This window comes from Ciconia boyciana, chromosome 17, assembly GCF_034638445.1.
Source record: "Ciconia boyciana chromosome 17, ASM3463844v1, whole genome shotgun sequence".
NCBI classification, from domain to species: Eukaryota; Metazoa; Chordata; class Aves; order Ciconiiformes; family Ciconiidae; genus Ciconia; species Ciconia boyciana.
This window is the reverse complement of record NC_132950.1, coordinates 4,673,250-4,698,134: the sequence shown is the minus strand read 5'-3', so window position 1 is coordinate 4,698,134 and position 24,885 is coordinate 4,673,250. Positions and strand designations below refer to the sequence as shown.

At 44.4% G+C, this 24,885-nt stretch overlaps 1 protein-coding gene across 8 annotated transcripts in view; it reads left to right on the top strand.

The window, feature by feature from the left end:
* The window catches only part of MYL10 (myosin light chain 10), a 166,057-nt gene that overhangs the window by 108,166 nt on the left and 33,006 nt on the right, over positions 1-24,885 (top strand). The window lies entirely within an intron of this gene.

Sequence of the window (24,885 nt, the reverse complement as noted above, 5' to 3'; positions counted from 1 at the left end):
CAGGACTTGCTTTCCAGTTTTGAGCATTATAGCTATCATTCACACTTGCAAAATAACACTAAGGCTGAAATTCTCAATCTCTGTTTCAGGATGCGGTGCTTTTCAGCCTTAATTCATCCTGCAGTATGGGTCTTTTTCACGTTTTTATACCACACAAAGCGCTGTGGTATCTAAATGCTTTTGAGTCCTTCTCTTTCATAAATTTACCCTAGCTCCCCTCAACTAGTGACTTTGACCAGAGCTATGAACACTCATGACCTCTGAAAGTCAGTCCCAGGCTCTCCGAGTGACAAAAACAAGTTAGGGAGTGATTTTATTTGTTTTTATTTTTTTATTTTTAAAATTATTATTATTATTATTTTATTTTAAAGTGAGGAGTTTACTTGCTTGCCTTGGGAGCCTTTGTGGCAGCCAGAGAGACCTGAAGGTGTTCACAGCCCCAGTTCACGCCAGCTGTGCTAGACAGTGCTGCTGCCTTATATTAGAAAAACTTGATGATTAAAAAGAAACAGCTAGATATATCTAATTTAATAAGATACAACCCATGTGGATCATAAAAGGGAGATCATAGCTGATTAAAACTGCATGAATTGTTTTAAGTGCATTCCTCAATTTTTAGACTAGAACAAAGGAGATGACCTGATTTATCCTGGAATATGGAGATAGATAAGAGCAACTACCTTGACTAGACTTTTCCTCTGCCAACTCAGGATTGTATATTTAAAAACTAGTCTGGACAAACACTAGCTGTGTGCCAAGCAGCAATGTTTCCATCACTTCCCTTGGAAGATTATTCCATACACTAATAGATCTTGTTGTCAGGAGGCTTTTTCTTACAGCCTAAATCATTCACCTCAAAACATTAAGGAACTGAGGCAAGAGTCTAATGGGCTGGGTTTTTTCCCTTGTGCCTTGCTCCTCTCCAGTGTCTCTAGGCTGTAGCCGCGGTACGTGGAGCTGCTGCTGAGCCAGATTATCAAGCGTTTGGGAAGACTTTGTATGAAACAGACTGCTCTGAAAAGCCAGGGTAGAGACTGGTTAAAAATTGGCTTTTGGACAGAAAATAGAGGATGTCACAGCCAGGAAACAGTTCAGGATGGGGAGGTGTGGCAAGGGTCAATTTTAGCTACACTTTTGTTTCCCTTATACATAAAAATGGTCTTCACCCATTCTGGGCTTGAAATAAATTGCTGTTCAGGCAAAAGGAGACCAAAGAGAGAAGGTTTTTTCACTAATACCAGAGTAGTGCTTGACTGTGGCGGTGCGATGGTGAATTGAGCTGACCTGTCTGTGTGTCCGTCCTTATCCCCAATCAGTCAGCCCGTACTTTGTGGGCTTTGTGGTGCAGGACCATCATCCTTAAATGCTGTGGGTTAGTTATCCGTAAATAAATAAAAACAAAGCAGAAGCAGTTTAAATAAGCTGCCTTAATGTATTGGTCTGATAACTGATTTATGGGACTCTTTCCACTCATGTGAATTGGCACAGCTCCACTGACCGAATTAGGGCTGTGCAGATTTACACCAGCTGAGGATGTGGCTCGTTGCATTTAATATACCAGGAACTCTCGGGCCAAAAATAGCCATAGATACCTTGAAAGGAAATGCCATGTGAAACGCTGACCGAGAACAAGACTGTTGGGAGGAGGAGGAGGGGAGCGTTGCTGGTGACTAATACACTACGGCCATCTGCACAAATTGGCAGCTGTAAAGTAAAAGCAACGCGGTTATTGCACTATATATATATTGAAGCGTTAAGTGTAAAGCGTGTGGATATACTGTATGGAAGCATTCAGCATTAATCAGTGGAGAACGTGAAATAAAACACTTAGGCTATTGTGTGCGGTTTTAGTTACCTTATTATGGGAAGCGTGCCGCACATTTGAGAATGCAGAAGGGGCAGTGTAGGGCAACCAAAGTTATTCAGGGATTTGGGGAATGAATTATAAAGAAAGATTAGCTAGGCTTGGCCTCTATAACTTTGAAACAAGAATCGTTGAGCTGAGCAGCTTGCTTAGGCAGGGTGACACTGAATTGGAAGCTCAGGAAAATAATACCTTAGCCGAGCTCTTTGACAGGCTTGCTGGAAAAAGCACTGCGAAAGATTTGGAGGGTGCAGCGCCGTCTCAGTGTGCTGAGGCTGACCCTGAATCCACGTGTGGGATTTGAGTACAGGGATAGCTGAGAGCATGGGGAGTTTAGACACCTGAATTTAATTCCACTTTTGAAGTTGGAGGATACTTTTGTGGAGAGGGAACGGAGAGAAGGTGAGACTGTGGCCCTGCTGAGGCATTGGTGGTGCTGGCTTTCACCAAGGCATTCCACATTTCTGTTTTGTGTGCTGAAGTCTGTCATTGACTTCTCAGGATTTAAAAAGGATGACCTGCAAGCCTGGCATCAGGTGTGTTTTTATTTTCAGCACGTCTTGGCTTTCGCTGTGATATTTCTAGCCAGGTTTTCTGGAAAGCTTTTTGTAGAATCTGGCCTGTTTTAGCCTTTCTGTATTGAGGACCTATTTTCAGTCTACCCTTAGTATCACTGAGAATTAAACCAGGACACTTAACATGTCCATGGCATTTCGGATCACCCGTCTCTACAACAAGAACAAAGATGAGTTTGCAATACCTTGGCAATCTGGATATTTGTGACCATCTCCACGCGTGTGGAATTTGTGGCTTAATGAATGTCTGAAAAGGGACTCGAGGTCCTTGGGTTAAAGGCCCATATCCTGTAAAACACCACATTATGATTATTATATTCCTCCTCATTGATCAGCTGTCAAGGAGACAGACTCCAGTGCCACTTTGCTGATGAAATGGCAGCAATACAAATACCAGTGCTGCTCCATAGAGCAGCTTGCAGTAATGCTGCCGAGCGCAGCTCCAGTAATTGCCTGGCAGTGATACAGGTGGTAGTGCTGCTCCATTGATCAGCCGCTCATCACCGAGGCTCCAGCGATGCTCTGCCGATTGCTCGGCACCACTGTGGGCTCCAAAGCTGCTTTGCAGACCCAGCAGCATGGGAGACTCCAGGAGATCCTAATCTACCTGGTGGAAGTCCTGCCCCGAGCAGCCTTCAGGCTGTACAGACGGGGCCTTGATGATTTATTTGGCTTCCCAACTGATTTCCTTCTCAGCCAATGATGGAAAATGCTGCGCCAATGCAAAGTTTTTCCACTTGAAAGCCCAAGGCTCACAGCCTGTTACTCTGAGTAATTGCCACAGTCCCCAGCCCTCTGCTCTCCCATCCAGTCCATGTGCCTCCTAGTAAAGATGTCTCTTGCAGAAGTGTGTGGGGTGTGTGTACTTGCATTAATTCCCGCACTGCTCCACGGACAGGCAGGAATAACTGTTTAGTAATAATGGAAATACAGCAGTGCCTGCAAGTGAATCATTCCTTAGTGTTTCAAAGGCTGGGGGAGAGAGGTGGAAAGGAAGTTGATCTGAAATGCAGCCAGAACACGCTGTTGGTATTTTAGCAGGGGACTCCCTAAAAAACGTGCTCCTTTCACCTGGCTGATTGCTCCCGAGGAACAGGAAGCGTGCTGCCGAGGGAGGCAGGCAGGCGAAATAACCGAGCACGTGAGACGAGTTGGCACAAGCTAGTTTTCATGGTGTGCCACTGGAAAAGGAATAGATGAAGGTGTCGCTCTGTCGTACCCTGCGGTGGCTGGTCCTGCTCATCCCGCCTGGCCCCCTTGGCATGTGCGTCTGTTGCTGTGTTGTACGTGGGGGGATAGGGACCGCACCCCTTAAGGTTCTTTTTTTTTTTTTTTTTTTCCCCTTCTCTCTACCCAGGGTTGACTATTCCTGAGTTCAGCAAAGCTTATACGTAATAAAGGGAAGCCCAGACTTTTACTGTGAGGGACATCCACCAAAACCAGCCCTTTATCTTCTCCTGGGCTTAACACTGATGAGTGTACTTCATGGTTAACTTCAGGTGTCTGGTCTTTACTGGGTGTTGAGGGTTTTTTCTGTTTTGTTTTGGTTTTATGCCTTTTTTTTTTTTTTTTAACCCCAGGACAGTTCAAATGTGTTAATTACCCCGAGGTAAAGTAGACATCTTTTAAAGTGAAGGCTATCCCTGCATATGTGAAATATTTAACACTTGGTATGCTGAGACTTGCTCTTCAAAGTATTTTTGTTAGCTTCAGGGGTAAATAATGTTTGGCAAGGATGATTTACTAGGCACCAGAGAGAGGGTGTCTTCGCACGAGGAAATCACTAAAGCATCCCTCCGGTTTGCAAACTAATTTCAATATACCCTGTGTATCTTGTTCTACCGCACTGCTGAAGCACGGAAAGTGCAAAGTGGGGGCAGATACTGTGCTCCGTGGGAAGAATCTCATTTTATCTTGTAAATTTTATTAGCATCCTTTAATATGTAGCAAATATTCTATTGGCATTTACAGAAAGAAAACCAGTTGATTAGATTGTAGATGCATGATTTGGGACGTGCATATGGTTAAATCCCTGATGTTTTCTTTACAAACTAATGCCTGGCCAATTTGGCTACGTGAGGCAAAGCCTTAGATGATGGCTCCCCAGCATTGAAGCTTTGTGGAAAACTTTAGTCTACTTGATGAAAGGTTGTATCCACAACACAGAGGTCTTCTGAATCTTGGTATAACTGCAATGCTGAATAGGTTTTTTTTCTTTAAAAAAAGAAAAAAGCTAGAATTAGTGCCATAATAAAGCAGACAATTTAAATGAAAACTAAAAGGAAATTCATTTCAGGGGGATTTTTTTGATCTACGGTTCCCAAGAAAAGTTCTTTTTTTACGGTTCAGAAATTCAAATACTGAAAAACTCAGGGGTTTGGCCAAAATACTTTTGTTTTTAGGCATTTAGTTTTTCAGGAAAAATAGGGCAAAAATTTTCCACACAAACCAACACTTTTCACAGCCTCTCATATTTCCTTGGAAATTTTCCTTCTAATTTGTTTCTGTTGGAGAACTCGGGCTCCACCCCCCCCGCAGGGGAAGGATCCACAGCCTACCTGACTCAAGTCCTCAAAAGCAGGCTAATACAAAGTTACTCCGCTCAACCGTGGTGCTGTGGGCAGGGAAGGGTTATCATTAGCACAAGCATGTCACAGATATTCCTGTGTGCCCTTAACCCTTCTTTCCTAAACCGTTACTTTAGCACACTCCTACTTAACACTCTGCAGCTACCAAACGATGGTGACTTGTGGACGTCTAATGAGTGCTGTGCGTGGCTTGCTCTGCATCAAACCATGAACAGAAGTATGTTACGGCCTCTGCTAGAAACCTCGGTCTTTGGTTAGCTCAGGCTTGCAGGTGTACCTCGGGGGTTCCCAGCGAGCCACCAAAAAAGGTGCCCTTCTTAGTCCTGTTCCACGAGGCAAGGCTGGCTCAGTCAATGAGGAATGAGAGAGGATTTGTATTCTCAAAATGGTAGCTTTGCATTTCTGGAAGCTGGAGGGTAAAGGAGGAGCCAGGAAGGAGTATAAAGAAAAGAGAGGATTGCTTTTCTGCTGGGATAAGGTATTTTGCAGGCAAAAATGGTGACAGTCCCCAAAAGCTTTAAATATGTGGTTTTCCTGTAGGAGTTCAGGCTCCAAGGAGTTTCTGCTTTTACTTGCAAGGTAAAGAAAGTATTACATATGGAGATTTGCAGAAGACACCGTGTCCCCACGTGATTTCAATTACTGAAGTAGGGCTGTGGGGATTCCCAGGTGTGGGTTTACCTGGGAGCTGGGGAGCAGGAGCGGCAGTGGGCCTCTCTTGTCCTCTGCTGATGCAGAAGTGGCCGTGTGCTTGCCAGTGCCCCTCTCTCCCTGCCACCGACCTTGTTACGGCTACGCCTGGCCCTGAATGCTGAGGTTTCGTTCCCTGGGTTCCCTCTATGCTCCTTTGGCTTTATCCTGTTAGGCTCCAATTTCCAAAGTGTATTCGGATGTTTGTCAAAAGCACCAAGATGCCCTATTTTTACAGAAAATCAATGGGGTTTAGCTATTAAGTGCTTTCACCTGAGTCTTTTGAAAACGTCCCCCATAAATAACAAAACAAAAGCAAAAACTGTGTGAGCGAGCCAAGGGTTTGCAAACTGGCTTCATCCGTAGGACTAGCACCAAGAAGTCAGAAGGTGCGTAAGGACACGTCTCACAGCAATGAGCTGCATTAGCGGGTGTAAGGGATTATCTTTGAGCTGTAATTTCCACAGAGAAAAGTTCACACTGGTCTTAAAACGTTTATTCTCACAAAGTGAGTGTGCTGCAGAAGCAAAACACTCAGCCTTTTAATGTCTTGTATAATTAAGGACCACTTTATTTTCTCTTTTTATTAATGACTTACCTTTAATGTTAGCCCGATGACACAGTTGTGTAATTTAATGTGAAATGTATTATTCAGCTAGCTGCCGCCTTACAGAAAGGTTTTGACAGGCTGTAATGGTTTTGGTTTCAGGACAATAAACCATCTTTTTTATAAATGCTGGGAAGAAACTTGAAGGAAGTGAGGTGGCTCTTTTAGTAGTTTGAAGGGATTAATTTTTTTAAAGGAAAGTGTTAACTGAAGAAAAAGAAAAACAGTAAAGGATCTATCATAGCAAAGGCAAATTAGTTGTTCAGTTCCCAATTCAGAGGAAGCATTTAAGCATATGCTTAAGTCTCACTGGGGACGTGCCTCAATGAAGCCTATGCTCTCTCGACTAAAGACTGAGCTTAAGCAATTATTTACCCTTTGCATAGTGAAATTTGTAGAAAGAGATACAGCATCTTTTATTAAACCAACATTTTGTAAGGCACATCAGCATGTCCTTTGTCTTATAAAATGCCCATTGGAGTCAGTTGAAAATTAGCAGTTGCTTTAAGTTAAACAAATTCCGAAGTGCTCCCATGGTTTTGTTGAACTGGGGGGCAGAAATATTAATAATTAAATGGGTTACATGAAGAGGTTTCCTATGGGAGCAAACGATTTGATTCAGTGACCCAGTCCTAAATTCCACTTGCTGAAGCAAAAACATCATATAGGGAAAAAATGAGAGAAAGTTTGTTGCAGTCCTGTGCTTTTTACTTTCTTCCAACTGAGTGAAAACGTGGAATCTTTTTTTAGTGCCATTTTCTTAGGAAACAGAACCAGTGCAGGCAGTCTGGGGTGCTCAGTGACTTTGGATCTGATGGCTGATTTCTTCCAAACTGGATGGAGGTTTCGGAAGGAAGCTAGTTCCTGCAAGTTCTGTGAGATGAGGTTCTTGGGAAAAGGCAACTGCCCAGAGCCAGGTCAAGGTCTCTCTGGGAACCTCAACAGCAAGGCACCAGAGCATCCAGAGGGGCATAGACCAGAGGGGTACCTGAACCACAGTAAAACCCTGGTGGGAACTAGCGCTCAGGCCAAGGCACGCACCCAGGGGCCAGAGGTCTCCTTCGTGCAGGGGGTCTCCTAGTTTACTTCACCAATGTTCAAGCTGGCTCTCCTATACACCATCTCAGTCACTGGCATTGATCTCCGATTTTTGTACAGGCGAGAGACTTATTTGTACCTATGCAAAATCAGATTATTACATCTACCCCCACCTGCATGACAGGGACACATTTCCAAAAGAGAGTGCTTAGAAGCAATGCTTGCCATCAAGCAGTTTAGGTGCACATATTGCTTTTTCAAAATCCAAGTCTTTGGTATTGCGTGTCGCTTCCCCCCAGCACCCCAGCCCTGATGAAGGTAATTTGTTTTCCCTATAAACCTGGTCCTAGAGTATCCAGCCATCCCTGGAGTACTGCCTGCCTACGTTCCAGCAGCCTTGCCCAAAGAGAGGGATGTGTTATTCCTTTTACGGTCAGACTAAAGGAGTGAACAAAGGTGCGCAGAGATGCCAACTGAACACAGACGGCTCTAGCAGAAGGCTAATGCTTAAACCACGAGGGCTTCCTTCCTGCAAAAAGCAAATAATTTGGAGGCAAGCATGTAAAGGAGGGGAAGAGAGGTCTGCACTGAAGACTGTGGTGTTCGCTCCCTGCCCTGCAGGTGATCTTGGCAGCCTTTCCAGGGCCTTGCAAGTCCTCCCGTAGCTAGATACCAGGTGGAGGGGGAGGCCGTGGAGAGGAGTTCGTCTCATATCCCATCTACATTAGGCAGCACTGATATGCTTAAATTATGATCTTGCAATTAAAAACTGTATTAAAATCTTCTGCTGGTTCTGGAGTGGGAAGCTGTAGTAAATCAGATTGCTACATGGAGACTCTTAGACAAGTTACGAATTATTCATAACCAATTATGTAAATTCCTCTGGAGCTGTAATAGTAAAAAACATCCCAGAGCCCTGTACAAAAAGTGGGTTGGTTTGGTTACCCCCAGAGAAGGAGAAGCACTATTATTGTTTAAGTCTAGTCTGTAAATGTGTTAATGGATCCACTCTGAAGTATCTGAGGGGAGAAAGAACAGACGCAACCTATTAACTGCCCATGTCCTAGTAATCATCGAATAAATTGACTTTTATTGTATCCAAAAGTAAGAAATCTTCTGGGATAAAAAACCTTTTGCTCCTTGGCTGCTGATAATTGGAATCAACAACTCAAGGAATTAAGGAGGCCAGATCAGCTACATGCTTTTAAAATTATTTGTAGCTGACGTATTGCCAGTTATGCACTCTATGGGCTAATCTCTAATTGTATTTTCATGTATGGCTCTGGACTGAGTGGGTGATTTATTTGACACACAGTTTGATCTACTCCTCGCCAGCCCTTAATATACAGGATTTGCCATTCCAGATCAAGCTCTTTGTCCAACGAGTCCAATCCTCTGGCTTTGGTAGTGGCTAAAATCATGCTTTCATGGAAGCACCCTTTGCTGAAGCAGACAAACAGGCAGAGGGGTTGCTCGCTGCTGAAAATGATGATTGCAGGCATGGTTCCTGGAGGCACCAGGGCTGTTTTCACTGTCAAGCTTCAGACACCCCTGCTTGGGACCCGACCTCTCTGTGTAAGCAATAGAGACCAGAGGCAATTCCCAAGGCCGCTTCAGAGCCGTGAAGTTGTTGCCTTTGTCAACTGCTTGGGAGCCTCAAGGCAGAAGCCAACAGACAGTACGAAGACCCTCATGTTTTGAGGGAATCTGTGTGGTTTAGGCACTAGTTCAGAGGCCAGGAAACTGTTAGCTAGCTCTGCTTTGGGAGATATGGAATCAGTTACTCTCTCTCTGAACTTGTTTCCACCCACTCCTCTTGCATAATTAGACTGTAAGCTCTTCAGGGCAGGGACCATCTTTTTATAATCTGTTTTGTGTAACACCTAGCACAATGGGGTGCCAGTCTCACCTGAGGCCTGCAGGCGCTGTTCTCTTATAGATAATTAGTATTTTTTTAGGCACCACTGTAGTACAAATAACCAGGGTGTTGTGTTGTTGTTATTTATTCTTGGCCAAATCCTGCTTGCGAGGCACGCAGCAAGCAAAGGTGCAGCAGATGCACAGCAGGCTTTGTGGCACAGGCAGCGGTGGTACAGGCTGAGTTTAGAGAAGAGCAAATACTCACGTGAGCTTGTGGTGGAGATGGAAGGAGTCTGCAGACCTCTGCTTTATTCCTAGCTCAGCCACTGGTTCCCAAGTTGCTTTTAGCTAGCTGCTTCATTACTTGACACCAAAGTTTCCTTTCTATGAAAAGCGTAATTAACGACCAGACCAGCTCCTTTATAAAGGGCTTTGAGAGCTTTGGCTACAGACAATGAGTTTCAGCAGAAATAGTAAGAAATTAGACATGGCAAATTCTGTTTAATTCTTCCTTACACTTGCATAGACGAGAGGATGTTCTTACAGCACTTTTGTAACATGCCATGCTCTGGATAGGCAAAAGCAGGGAGAAACAACAGAAATTCAACTGCCAAAGTGTGTGTGCGTTCACCTGACCAGCCGTGTGTGCATGTGTTCACGTGCGTGAGAAATGCCTTTTTTTAAAAAAAAAAAATTCACAGAACTGTTCTTTGTTTCCTTAATCTCACCGTAGATGGTTTCCTCTTTGCATGCCCGTTCTGTAATTCCCCCAGTAGACATCTGTCAGGAATACACAAAAACTAGCACAGCTTTGATGCAACAACAGAATCCTGGAAACTAATCAAGAAAAAAAAATTGCCCTTGTAAAACTGGGTCTGTAATTATTATGGGAGCCAAGATATCGAGATAATAAGGAGACAGCCCTAAATAACTTGGGGGAATTACAGAAGGTAATAATGTACTGCACCACTGCCAGACAGAGTTAGACAGACAGAGTGGCTATGGGTTTTGGCCTGGGTTCTGCATTGTGTTAGGGCTGCTCCATCGCTGCCAGACCGAGGAAGGAGTGTGAGGAGAAGGGCCGTGCAGCCCTCCTGCCTTGGGCTGCGCCTTGCTGGGCGGCACTGGAGGATCTGCGATTCCTCGCTCCCCTCGCCCTGCAGCCTGGTGAGGCTTCAGCGCTGCCTCTCACCTAAAGGCTAAAAGGGGCTGTCGCAGAGTGGCCTCAAACCCGCTGTGATTTCAGGGACCAGCTTTTCCTTCCCGTGTCTGCTTGGGCGTGACATCTCGTACCCATGAGACGATCCGCTCTGTGCCAACAAACCTGCCTCGAATGCAGAAATCTCAGCAGTTGCCCCCCTGCAACGTGATACCAGCCTGGTACCCAGCGATGCAAAATAGGCAAAGGGTTACCAAAAAAAAAAGCAAAACTGTTGCTGTCTCTGAGGGAGGGAGTGTCAGCTCGGCTTTGCTGGTTATGGTAAACTGTTGTACACAAGCTCATATCCTCAAACAGGAATCTCTGTGCCAGAAAGTCCATGTAGCCTTGGAAAACAGATGGTGTGGGAGCGAGCTAATCAGGAGTGGTTGCCCTGTTGCATTTGTGTGTTGCCAGAAGAGTCAAGCCAAGATCACGTTGCTTTCTTTCGCAGCCACCTTCAGCAGGGCAGGAGAAGCCGGGTAAATTAGCCTGCAGAGGAAATTTGCTCGGTGCTGCTGGAGCTAGCCTGTTTCCAGTACCAGAGCGAGCTTGTTGAAAGCTGGCATGGGCATCTCAACACTGCGGTGTAGACATATCCTTTGGGTGTAATAACAATAGAAAGATGAGATATGTAGTTTTCAGAGGTTTTGGAGCAATAGGGTGTTAAGATAATACGGGCAATCAAGCTCAAAATATATCTGGTGGTGGTTTCTAACCCTACTGGTATTTCTCCTCGGGGTTCAGTGTGTTAGAAGAGACCAAGGGCATGTTTTAAAGTACGCAGAGCACACAACTAGGAGTAAAGATTTCCAAGGATCTTAGCGCTCATTTAGACAAACAAAAATCAGTCTGTGGCACAAAGCTGCTCTGCAAACTGGGGGCTGAACTCATTTGGAAATTCAGCGTTTAAGTGCCGTCGATTTACTATTCAGCGAGACAAGATCTTTGCATCCTTTTCAGCAAAGCAAATGCTATTTAAAGACACAAATGCACACTCATATTATTAAACTTAATGTTTCTATTTTGCAAGGGTGTTCTAACTCCAGAATGGGGACATAGAGCTGTTATCCCTACAGGCTGACTTCAGTCCTCAAAACTGAATCTTAAACAGCAACCACTTCACTCTTCCACTTAAGCTTGGAGATGCACTAAAATACTCTGTGCCTTCCTTAAATAGAAGAAAAAGCATGATTTTCAGATGTGTGAGCACTGGAAATCCCAGTAAAGCCGAAGAGTCGCCCTGTATAGCAGCACTTTCCAGGGACACTTACTACCTCTCCTCTAATGTCCTTGTACTCACTAATTGTAGGAGCATAGCATGCCTACTGCTAAGTGTTTTTAAATTAGGATTTTAAAACTTCTCCTGTGGCTACCCCTGTTGATTACGAATCTGTTTTTTTCCCTACCAAGACCCAGAGTTTCGGCTCCAGCACCCTCATCAGCTGTAATTACTGTGTCCTTTTACATGGAAAATGTGATCAACTTCAGCTTGTCTGAGCTGCTTCATCCATCTGCACCTGTGGCTATGGAGGGAACGGCTCATGGTGGAAATTCTGACTCTATCAGAATGGCAATCATTAATCCTAGGAACTGCATTAAAAAATATCTCCCTTTTTATTAGTATTATTAAGAGAAGTCTTATTCTTGATGACCTGCTAATCGCTAGTCATGTTAATTCCAATGTAAAGTTTAAAACCTCTTCTTTAGTTTGAATCAAAATCATGTTTTTAAAGGCATAGGAACGTAGTTGATGAATTAATGTGGTTGACTGATGATAAATATGGCCAGGGTAAGTGCTTTCACTCCCTGCTCTCTTTGAATCCTGTTTAATTCACAAAGAAAAATGGCAATACAATATCCTTATGCCTTTTTGGATTTCCATGGGCCTTCTGAATTTGCGAAGTACAAATGGCCTTTGCAGCTCAAGAGTTCAAGTTGAGCTTGATGGGGTGTTATGTGGCACGGAACTGTCAGGAACATGAGCTAACTCAGCCTTTGTCCTGTGTCTCGCTGCAGCTCACACTAGGGTTTGGATTCTTCTGTGGCTTCAGTTTCAACAAAAATTTCTCTCCATCAGGCCAGGAGGAGCAACTCTGAAGGTCTGCTCTTTTAAATGACTGTTTTGGCTGCTTCTTTCGGTACTTCAAATAAATTGAGGGTAAAAAGACAAAAGTTCACGGTCTCTATGCACAAACACAGGGAGAGAGAGAACAGGAACAGTTCCCAAGTCCTGCAGCAGCCCTGGAAGATACTATATGTCGTCTCCTCCTCCTCTGCAGCATGTGTCCCCCTGGCCTAAAGACCCATGCTCAGATTAAACCTGGCCAAGGAGCTAGGATGTCCACGTGCAGTGGTCAGATCAAGCACCTGCTTGCATTGCTGGACCTTGTTTCAGTTCCCACTGCTCTGCCTGCATCTGTGCAGTTGTCCCAAAGCCCTGCGAACATCTCATGTTTGCAAGCCTCAGAAATCCGCTTGCACAGAGGAGAGGTGGGGCACAAATGCTCCTTTTGCAATAACAAGCTTGTCTTTCCACCAATTCTGCCTGGGTGGCACGGTAACCACAGGCTCTCATCATTAGCAACAATTGGTGGGTCCCAGATTTAGCTCTGTCACCACAAACCCTGTCTTTTGCTCAAGCGGTCTCCAGCTTTAGCAAGTGGCAACTCCCTTAATTATACATTTTTATCTCCTCCACCCCAGCTACTGCACTCGGGGCTGGGGGAAGGGAGGAAAGAGCAAAAAGAAGGAATCAAATGGGGGAAGTTAATTTAAGTACCTGGGTGCAAGGAGCACTGCAGTCCATCTTACTGGCTATAGCATCACGCTGTTCTCTGCAGCACGATTTTAGCAAGAGCCCTGGCCAAATGATTTTACCTTTCTATTGGGGTGCAGCTTAGGGCTGTATTTTGGGGCTTCACCCCACCCCCAGGCTTTTCTTCCTGCTCAGGAAGGCTTCTTGTGTGACTCCCCTTCTCTGGCCTGGTTTGGGGTGAACCCAGCTTTGTCCTGAGCCCACCACCGTCTCCTTGGGCATCCTCCTGCCCCGGCCGGGGGCTTTCCAGGTCCCTTGTTTTTCCCTGCTCCTCTTTCTTTTTCCTTTGCTGCCCCCTATCCCCCAGCCTTGCTCTGCTGCCTAGCACATAAAACTGTAATTTGCTGCATAGGCATAAAATACTGTGAACTGCTGCACCTTTCGCACATGGATAGGTCAAAAAGAAGTGTAGCAATTTGCTTGAACATGTGCACGGGCAGTATTAATGCAGATCAGTTGCAAGAAATAACGTAATACAGATTTGCCAACGTATGTATTGCATAAATGCTGACAGGTGCTGACAGAAGTGTGTGCGTAAACATTTAATAGCACTGTTAATTCATAGCACAACAGTTGCTGTTGGCATGGTTTGGAATTTATTATATTTTGCTATTTATTCCTAGTCAGCTTGTTGTCCATCATCCTCCCAGATGGCATGTCTACCGCGATTCCTTCCTCCTAAAATTTGCATGATGCTTTTCCTGGGAGCGAGGCAGGGTGGCTGATAGCGCAAGTTGTGCATGCAGACTCCACAGCCTCCTTTCTTGTTCAATACAAGCCCACTTCGTGTCTGTGAAGAATTCCCCTAACCTCTTTATATCTTAATTGCTCTCTGTGAATAGGGGGGCATAAATATTTCATTCCCTTATAGATGTGTTTCCCTTTTCTGTTTTTCTTTTCTAATCTACTCAGATTGCCGTGGTGAAATCCTGGCCCCACTGAAGGCAAAGCCGAAACCGCCACTGATTTTAGTTCAACAAAGATTCACCTTAACTGACTCTGCCTAAAAATTAGGCGTCTAGTCCAAGATAATCATCTAGGCTCCTTTTATAGTCCCTGTCGAAAGACACTGGCACCTCCAGCATCAATTCACCCTAGCCATCTTGGATAGCTATCTTGGGATGGGATGAATAGCCCTCCATAGGTGCCAATTTCTCTCTCCATTGACTACAGTGGAGGCTGAAAGTTTGAACTTAAACTAACTTTTAGGTGGCTATTTTTCAGTTGTCAGTAACAGGGATGACTTCTTGCAACGTGGTAGCACTCCCTCTCTCCCTGCCAGAGGGGGGGGCTCCAGTGGGATGTCGACATGCTGCAACATTGCAAATGTTTATAGCTGCATCAAAACTTGTGTGCGATTTCTGCCATGGCCTCAGGTATTCCCCTGCGAACGACACTCAGGTGGCCTTGGATTGTGCCTTGCTCTGGCTGCCTGCTGGCATCACTGCGTTAATCCGTGACAGTTTTCAGAAGCACCAGCAAGAGGTGTATATATATGCTGAGCAGTGTTTTGCTGGGTTTTGCCAAGGGAAAAACTGAACCATCGTGTAGGTTTCAGGTTTTGCTTTTCTCAGTGGAAAAACTGGACACTATCAAATGACATGAACAGCTTTCCAAAAACATTTTCTTTCCAGCAGTGAGTGAGAGAGGAGTGCTTTCACTATTAATCTCTAAAGGTACACACTAATCAGTCATGTTTCAGGTATGAGGGACGGTAAATATCTGCTTGGGGGTCTCAGTGCGTGTCTACTCATGCAGGTCATAAGAAGCATGGGAGTTCTGAATGAATGAGCATGTGTGATAGCCTCTAAGACACATTCCTGATTGTTTTCCCCCAAAATTGAGGATGCTGGCTAGGAGGTACTGCTAGCAAGGACAGTCTCTGAGGCCTTTGCCTGACGGGATTCATTCCTTTGATTTCACCAGGAGCCCCCCAGGAATTGCAGTGCGGCCTCCTGGTTGCGGCGGGGCAGGGCGCTGCTGCCAGGCTGGGGTGGCCATAGGTGCTGGATTACAGCCCTAAAAGCTGCTGGGATGTCCTGCTGGCAAATGAGAGGGAGAGAAGTTTCTTGGCTTTAACAGAGTCGCCACATAGGAAAAGTCAACACAGAGAAGAAAATCAAACCTTTGTTCCTCTGAATTGTGCAAATTATTTCCTCTGTGGGTGTAAATTGATGGGGGATATTCTGATTTATCAGGTAAGGATCTGGTCTAACGTGCAGTAAAAGCTTCAAGTTTTGGCTGTAACTCAGGGGTTAGTCCTTTAGGTAGTCACATAGGAGGTTTTGCAAGGGGATCAGAAGGTAGGGCTCTTGGGAACCCCAGGAAAAATAAACATAACCCAAAAAGCTGTGAGAGATTGTGTGACAGCCTCTGGTGAATGAAAAGTGACTGAACACCAGGTTTTTCTCTTTCACAGCCATAAAAACCAGGCTAAGGAGGCTGTCCATTACATCTCTTCTATGGTATCACTCCCCGTGTTTGACATAGCTCGCATGATCTACGAACTGGGGCCTGGTTTTGATTTAGCACTGTTTATTAACCTAACAGTGCTGACATATTTTAGTGCAACATATAAAATCTAAGGCTTTTTCTTAAGCTGAGGAAATGAGGTTATGTGACATTGATCCAAAATGGAGGGGAGTATTTTAGGTTTCACTTTAACAGACAAGGGAAATGCAGTCCTTCTCCTGTCCTCCCTGCCAAGTCCTCTGCAAATGGGGCAGAAATACCAGGTTTCAGTAAAGTCTAGTGCACGTTTAAAACCAGCTGTAAATGGCTTTTGATCATTTTGTCATGTGTGTGAAAGATTGTAAGCATCGGTTTAAAATTTTAATCAAGGCAATAAGAAAATCAAAACAACAGGTCCGCTTGAGTTACTCAACTCATGTCTAGGTCTGAAAACTTTGGACACAAATGTCCTGTGGCTACAGTGAAGGTGCAAGAACTTGTCCGCATTATATGAGAAAGGAAACTGAGGCCAGAGGGTGGGGGAATGGTGAGTCTGATATTATGGTGATTCAATGGGTAGAAAAAAGATTGGTCCTCCTGATTTTAGGACCTTATGGAATCCCACCGGTGCTAGAAATGTCAGTTAAGGATAACTGATTAAGGAAATCTAGAGCTTACTGGCACAAAATAGTGATCTGCAGACAGGCAATGACAGGCCATTAATAGACCTAGTAATATGGATTTGCATTAACTGTTTGGAGGTATTTTGTAAGCCCCTTGGCCGCATGTCAAATCACTAAGCTGGTACGTTGTTCCAGCATTGGAGTTACTGTTGTTGGTGTGAGTCCAGAGTTGTGGTGGTTGTGCAATACTACCAAGTCCTTGCTTTTCTCCTGGTTACCTTTTGAATGGAGGTCCTTTCCTTGATTTTGATAACAGCTATTAAATTTGGCTGCACCCACTCAACGTTGCTGTGCTTCTCGGAAATAGGGCAGCGGTTGTGTAACTTCCATTTATCCATCCATATAGAGCAGTTAATTTCCATTATTGAGGTTTCCCAACATCATAACAGAGTTGCATTAATGTAGCTTATCTGTGATAACCAGTGCAAACTAGTGCAGGAAAATCCATGAACAGAGCCAGTCCTGTTTAATTCAGTCTGGTGACTGAACATTACACCATTATACTCCACCAGCGCCGCTTCGGGGTGTAGCTGCACCATCTCTCAGCTTCCTGCTCCTCCCCACACCGTTCCTCTCCTGACCCGTGCCGTGGTGCTCACTCTCTGCTTGCATGCCCACTGGCTGTATTTTGATCTGTGTATTTGCTGGAGTTGCCTGTAACAAGTTACCCACAATCAGTGATCTGAGCAAGCTGGGTTGTAATTTCACCAAATTCCCTCTATTTCCACCGTGACTGTGTAGTTGGCTGTTTTTCTCCTGCAGTCGGCCCAAAAGCTCACTGGTGCATCGCTCCTTTCCCATCACTCCAGTCAACCCATGAAGAAGAGCTGAAGGAGCTCACATGTTGCCCTGTGTAATCTTGCTGCTAGCTGACGTTTCTCCTCCTTCTCCTCTCATTTATCCCAAATCCCTTCCTTTTCAGATCCCTTCATTTCCTCCTGCTCTCAGTTTTTAAGCCTTCTCTTATGTGACTTACTGTCTAGAACAGCTTCCCTCTGTACTTCTCTCCCCTTTCAAATCCTTCCTTAAACCACAGCCACTTCAGCAAGTCCTCCTTTTCAGAGGCAGTAATCCCCATTTATGCCATAGCCCACAGACATTATCTGGTGTCACGTCAAGCATGCGTACAGCCTCTAAGGTAGTCTGGTGAGGTTTCTGAGGGAGAGCAGAGCTTCTAAATCCCTTTGAAACGTAATAGAAATCAGGCGCCTAATTCTCTTTGGTTTAAAAATCCCAGTTCTTCTCCTGGGGCAAGGTGTACGTATTGATCTGGGTGATGTGCTACAGTACCACTGTACGATGCTATGTGAGTTTTATATTGAACCATTAATCATTTGAATGCACAGCAACGTGCGAGTTAAGAGCATGTGCCCAATATTAAGATGGGCTGATTTAGATGTGTCTCGTGGGGCTGGTTCTTGCTCGATTGCTCATTTCCAGATGTGAATGTTGAGAATGGCAGAGCTTGCAAGTGCTGCGTCTGTCTTCTGTTAAGGATCCCCCATAGTCAGTACCTATCTCTGTAAGTAAGTGGGATTACTCCCAGTGGTAGCAGCAGCAGCAGGACTGTAGACGCTTTGCTTCTCGGTTACTTGCTGTGAAACAGGTTTGCTATCAGCCGTATCTGCCAAGCAGGTGAATTCCCTCTGTTCCCGCTGAGGCTGTTGCTGTGAGAGCCCTGTACAAAAGGTGACTTTGAGCATCGTGGAAATGTCAGGAATAGTTAGCCTGCTGTGTTTCTCAAAGGAAAGGAGATCGGAGGTGGGATTTAAAAGGAAGGTGGTATGGTCATGAAGGGATTTAGGAGTAGGGCTAGACATGGGTGTGACTATAGGATAGTCATGCGGATTGCTGTCCAGTGGGCAGAGCAGAGAGAAGTAATTCAGGCGACGGTGGGTCTGCTCTTACATCCCCGAGAGAGAGACTGTTCACGCAGGGGCCACCAGCAGTCCTACACCTGGCTCACTTCTGCTTTTATTGAAGTCAGTGGTAAAATTTCTGTGGGGAGCCTGTCAGGTCCTTAAGTCCTAAGCACTTTTGAGAACTTGCAGCCCCCCAGTTTTTGATCCATTACATTTGTTCCTCATGTTGTGATTTAATTCCCAGGAGCACCGTTAGGAGCAGTCTGTGGGTAGATGGGACTCTTGTGTCTCTCTTGCTGGTGCAGCTCTCAGGTGACTTTGCCTGATAAAAAGTGCTACCCAAGTAAATGTAAACTGTCAGTCATGGTCAGTCCTTAATGAGAGCTATGCTAGATTCAGCTCAATTAGAAACCCAGTTTGAGGGGGGGAATCTACCGTGTCAATGTTTATCCAGTAGAGTAAAATGCAATGGTCCTGGGAAGGAGCTGTGGTCTGCAGACTCACGCTGGGCTCAGCTCCCCCCCAAGCAATGGCTGACAGCAGATCCGACGCAGCACGTTTGCGGGATATGTTCTCCTCCATTAAAAAGATGAAAGGTAAGAGAAAGAGAGGAGGCTAATTCTGATCAATTGCCAAAATCATAAAATGCAGAGAGAGAGAGAGAGGAAGAAACCTGCTGTAAATTACCCAGTGAGTCCATGCTGGAGCTGGGGATTAAACCCAGGTCTGCAAAATTCCAGTCAATTACTATGAGCATGAGGCCACTTGCATCTGCTGACTCCCCGCTCCAGGTATTCCTCTTCTGAAGCAGCGAAGCTGCTTGCAAAGTGTGAGAGTGGCAAAATTTGGGCTAGTCAGCAATGCTTTTCTAAGCAATGCAATTCACACGAGCCCTTGAGTAACTATGGGATGGCAGGATCACGTACCCTCCTGCTACGTGGCACGCTGGAGCCATTTAAGAAATCCCTCAGCCTCCTGAGCTCCTGGGCAGATACTGCACTCGGTTAGGCTGAGCGGGGTTCACTGGCTGTAGTTTATGCAAGCGGGGTGGCGAATGAGTGAGTGGAGAGGATGAACAGCGAGGGAGGACAGGCTTTCCATTACAGAAGATCGGGATTTATTTCCGTTCATTCATTGCAAGTCAGAATCCATTCTCTTCATTTTTATTCTTCCATGCTGTGACACCTTTAAAATCCATGGTACATTTAACTTTTGATTTTCATTTAATACCTTTTAAAGTGATCTAATGCATACCGATTACAGACAGTAAGGGTTACTGTCCTTTGGTGGAAATACCCTATTTAATAAAATATTGTAAGACAGATTGGCCACTCCATGCATTAAAAAAAGAAAGATATACTAAGTTTAGATGCTATGGCAGTAAAACTTTATAGGCCTATCAATTTTAGACAGACATACTCTCCTGAAGTTTTCAGATCACTTTGCAAAGGTAGCTAGCTATCCTAGTTTTGAAATCAGAAATAGTTGTTGTTGCAGTTTGCAGTATTTAATGTAGATCTATGTAAATTGCTAGGGGAGGGGGAGGAGACCAGTTTGATCTTAAAATATAATTTGGACTGTTCTCATCTTTTCTCGTAAAGGCTGTTTTGATCATTTGTTGCCACCTCCCAGTTTTCAAACATCTCAAGTCTCTCAAAAAGTTCTGATACTTTTAAAGATAAGGATCAAATTTTATGTATTTTTGTCTCTTAGTTCTCATGCCTTTGACATTCAGGTTTGCAAACTTCTTCCCCTATCAAAGGGCTTTAACGTCTTCCTTTTTTTATTTTTAAGTGAAAATTGACATTCTCATTTGATAATGTGACTCTAGGAGCCAAGACTTTAAGAAAAATGCCAAATACCACAATACCTATGGGAATTTGCAACCTTATTATTAATAATGGGCGCCTCTCATTTCTCTTCAAGTCTCCTGAGATTTTGATGTTTCATCTAAATCCACCCAGATTCTTGTGATCTTTAAAGGTGGGGAGACAGTGGAAAAGTACTTCCTCAGGAGAAGAAGTGGTTACAAAGCATGGATCCAGTTTCCATTTTGAACCTCTTTAAACATCAAATATTTTCAGTTCTAAGGTTTGGTGGCTGCAGTCTTGTTTTTTCCCCACTCCTTTTTGCTTTGCTGGTAGAATGAAGAATTTGATTTAAGGTTATATGCCTGGAAAAATAAAGCATTTAATTTACATTTTACAAGGCAGTTATTGCAGGTTAATTAAATATCAATTGAGTGTTATAGGCCATATTAAGATTTATTAATAACTCAACAGATAAATCTCCTTGGAATTCAATTAAATGAAAATCACATAAAAATATATGTGCAATTTTATTCATATAATACATAAAACTTGTGAATTATAGTGCAGCATTGTACAGTAAGTTGATTAATAGGAATTAATTGCTGAAATAGAGAAAAATCAATTTAAACTTCCTGTAGCAGACAGAAGCAGCATGGTATACTTCTCCCATACCCTTGGAAAGCTGAGTTTGTGTCTGCGCTTACTCTGTCGCACTCCATACCATAAGATGCATCTTGGACATAAATGTGCTTCCTCTCCTTCCACCTGCTTTAGCTCAGCGCTTTAGGCTTAGAGAAAGGAACAACTCTTTATTGCCAGTATGCCCCTGTTGAGTTAAATGTATGACCGAAGATTTTGGAGATGAAAGAAGCAGCAGACTGATACGCCGGTGGGTATCCCTGACACTGGAAGTGCACACGGGTTCATGTCTTGGGTCCCGGGCAAGATCTCTGTCTGTAAGGGAAAGGCTCGTGAGTGTATCAAGAGGTTGGGAGCGCTTTTACCAATGGATGTCGGAGACTTTTGCCCTTGATGCTTTTTCACATCTCTCCTTAGACATTTGTAAGATAGTTAGTCATAGAAACGCTGCTAGCCAGGTTGTCTGCAAGCTCAGGAGCACATGGGTGTGTTGGGTTTTTACCAGGATTAGAGAGCGGATCTAGGCCCGTTTGGGGAAGCAAAGCTTCCGACATCGGAGATGAGGTTCAGGAGCTGGACTTGGAAAATATCTTTCCAATATTTGCAGAACGATTGAGGCCTGGCATGCTGCCATCTGTTCCCTGCACATCCTGTGTTAAATACTGTCAATATGAGATTATGTTCCAATTACAGTACCAGACTGACTGGTTTAACTCCTACCATGAATCTATTTTCCTTTATTACTATGTACTAACTATGTGACTGATGTACCAGACACCAAAAAAGATGGTCTCTGCCCAGAGGGCTTTGTCTAAAAGAAACATGCCGGGAGAAGACAGAACGCAACAGAAAATGCAGATGAATGAGTAACTCAGTTGAGATTTTCTTTTTAATTTGGGAATTCTTTGCTTGTTTGTGTGTTTGGCTTGACTTTTAATATTATTAAACTTGCTTCCTTCAGACATTGCACAAGAACAGAGACTTCCATAGAAACTCAAACAGGGTTAGGCATGTAGCTCTTTGAAGAGTGTGTGTGTGTTGGGGGGGTGAATGCTCAGTGCACACATGGGAACACTGGAGGATGGAAAATGAAGGGACAACCACGTTCCAGCTCAGACAACAACTCCAGCAGACGCCATAGCTCGTGCTGGGGAAGTTTAGCCATGTTTAAAATATAGCAGGTGTCTTTCTGTCAATGCACTCCTTGCTCGTCCTCCCTGCTCCTCCGGTACAGAATGCATGCATCTGTCTCCTCTGCTTCTCCCTGCAATAGTTGTCAGGGATATTAGCATTAAATACTTACTGCCTGGCTTAACTAAGGGGTAAGATAGGATTTAATTTGTATGGCTGAAATCCAATTATATAATGGAGCCCCTGGGGGAAGCAGTTATACCTGCTGAATCTCTTGGATGAGTAATTGTGCACAAAGGCTCCTCTCCAGAAGTAGAAACAGATCTGAAATGTTTTTTTTTCTTTTTTCTTTTTTTTTTTTTGCTGCTGCTGTTACATAATAGGGCTGAGACCCTGAAAAGAAAAGCCAATGACAACCCAGCGCAGTAGAAAGAATTAAAGCATTGCCAGGAGAAAACAAGTTATAATCTGATAAAATCAAGGATCTAACAGGAAGTCTGCAGCAGCGTTAGCTTGGAGGAGCCAAAATGCAGGGCAGCCAAAGGAAGCTTACTCATCTTTTTGGAAAACAGCACAGAGGCTTTGCTGTCTAACTTTTTCCCCCACTTCTACCATGAGCAGGGAAAGGGAATCCTCTACTTGCTTTTGTCAAAGCTTGGGAGGTGGGTAGGTGTAAAAAAAGCTAAGCAGCCAACTAATTTGGATCCTTTTGAAAAATCCTGCACTTAACTACCTTTAAAAATCCCTGCTTTTTATCCTGCATGTCATCTGCATCCTGATAAGCATCAAAATCATAGGTGATGATGAGCAGGACAGGAACAAAAGCATGATGAGGTTCCCAGCAAGGTTTCTGAAAGCAGGCAAGCTTGTAAAGCATTTGTCTCTGGGATAGTATTGGGCCTTGACAGCTGTCCCATCTGATACCTTCAGCAGCTCCAAATCCCACAAAGGAATACACCAAGGGCTCTGAACGGGACTGAAAGCATCGGCTCTTATACTTCGGCCAGTTTTCGCAAAGGTCAGAGCGCCATATTTAATGCTATTTTTAAAAATAAAAAGCAAACTTTTATTCTTTTCTAATGAGTTCTGAGTGGAAAAAGCGTTTCCTCAGCCTCTTGGATTACGTGACTACGCGAGGCTAACTGCTGCCTGCAGCCGGCCAGCCGAGCGCAGCCGAAGCTGCGGTGCCCGGCGGGAGCGCAGCCCCGGCCGTCAGCGACCCGCGCCCGCCCCGCGGCCCGGGCAGGCCCCGCCGTTCCGGTAACAACCGGCTAAAGCCAAAGCGGTTGCACCACTGGGCCTCCTGCGGGGAAGGTCCCTGTCTCGCAGCCTTGCAGCTCCACCCAGTGGCTCTTTTTTGGCGAGATAAACCCACGGCTTCAGAAGCATTAAAACCTGCTGAGGTCAACGCTGTTAGTGGCGATGCTCTGGCAATGTGCGTGAGACGTTGGGTGTATATGTCTTTGTCCAGTTCTTAGCACGCTGCCATCTACCATTTGAATAATGACAAAAAAACTGCGAAGAGAATTTTTAGTGAAATAGAAAACCCAGCAATCTTATTACTCCCTTTCTTAAAAGCCTCCCAGCACAAATGGTAGGAGAAAAAAACAGTAGGGAACTGATAACTTACGCACTTCACCTTCCCGCATTCTCTACGGGCAGGTTGCAGTAGTTTCCCCCAAATGTATTTGTTCTATGAAATTATTAATGAATTACCAGAGCAAGTGATTTTTGATTTGTAAGTTCATTTTGCAAAGAATTCTCCTGTGAGGGTGAATTTCAGTGAAGTTAACTCGGCAACTCACACTGTATTGCTTTGCTTTCCTTGCTGGGTAATTACTGTGACTAACAAGAAGCGAATTTTGATCATTTCTATCAAGGATGCCATGCTGAAACTTGCTTTTTCCAGGAGGATTAGGGCAGTTGGAATTAAAATAAGCTTTTATTTGTGCATGTGTACACTTTTACTGTAGGAAAACTCGAGAGATGGGTACATATTCACAGAACACAGAAGTATGGTACCAACAGAATTAATTTTAAATTTGAACCAGTATTGTAAAAATATCCCACTCCTCCGAGCTCAAGTGAAAACTGAAATCTCTATTGTACTTAACGTAGGTTTACCAGTCTCTCTGTATGTCCTAAAAATAGAGGAGCTGAGAAACTGATACAAACCACAGGTTTTGTTGTGAATCTTCTGGAAGTGCCTGCCCCACCTGTGTTAGGAAAATATCATCTGTGAAATACTGCTCCCAGATGGACTGTGTAGCTCCAGTGCCATGGAATGAGTTGAAATGGCCTCTTCCTCCTGAAGTTCAGACATTATTTAGCATAAATGCAGCCCCCAAGACCTTCACTGAAGTTGCTGTCTGCCAGTGCGGCAGCTCAACGTGGGCTTTAATTTGTTTTGCTTTGCTGCTAGAGTGCTGTGAGGTAAGAGAATTTGGGTTACAAACTATATGAATCCCACCTCTAAGCTTGTAGACATCCGTTATCCATCTATACGATTAGAAAGTAAGTCCGCCTAGACATTGTTAGGGCAAGAGATTGGAAGTTTCTTTTCACAGGGGTAATGTTTCAAAACAGATATAATATTCCACTTGTTAAGAATAACAGGAAGCATCTTGAAAAGGGTAGCTCTGGAAAAGGGAATTCTTTTTATTAAACCCAAAAACAGAGCAAGAACTTGCTGGGCTTTCCTTGTCTTCACCAAAATTATCACTGACGACCCCTCGAGCGTATGAGCCAGGTACAGCCATCCCACCAGCTGCCCCAGACCATGGCAAGGGAGAGGTCCATTTGCTGAGTATGGAAGAAGATGGAGACTCGTCAGGCTGTGGAACAAAACTGGTTAACTCATTTTATCACAAAGGTGGCAACGTGGGGGTGAGCAAGGCCAGCAAGCCCTGCATCTGTGTGCACGGACCTGCAAGAGGATGTTTTCAAATGCACCTGGTGTTTCATATGCCACTTAAAATAGCCAAGTTGTTGGCATGGCAAGGGTATATACTTGCAGCCTGAGAGTTTTGCTCTTTCTCTGTCTCTGCACCAGGATTTCTCAGTGTTTGCA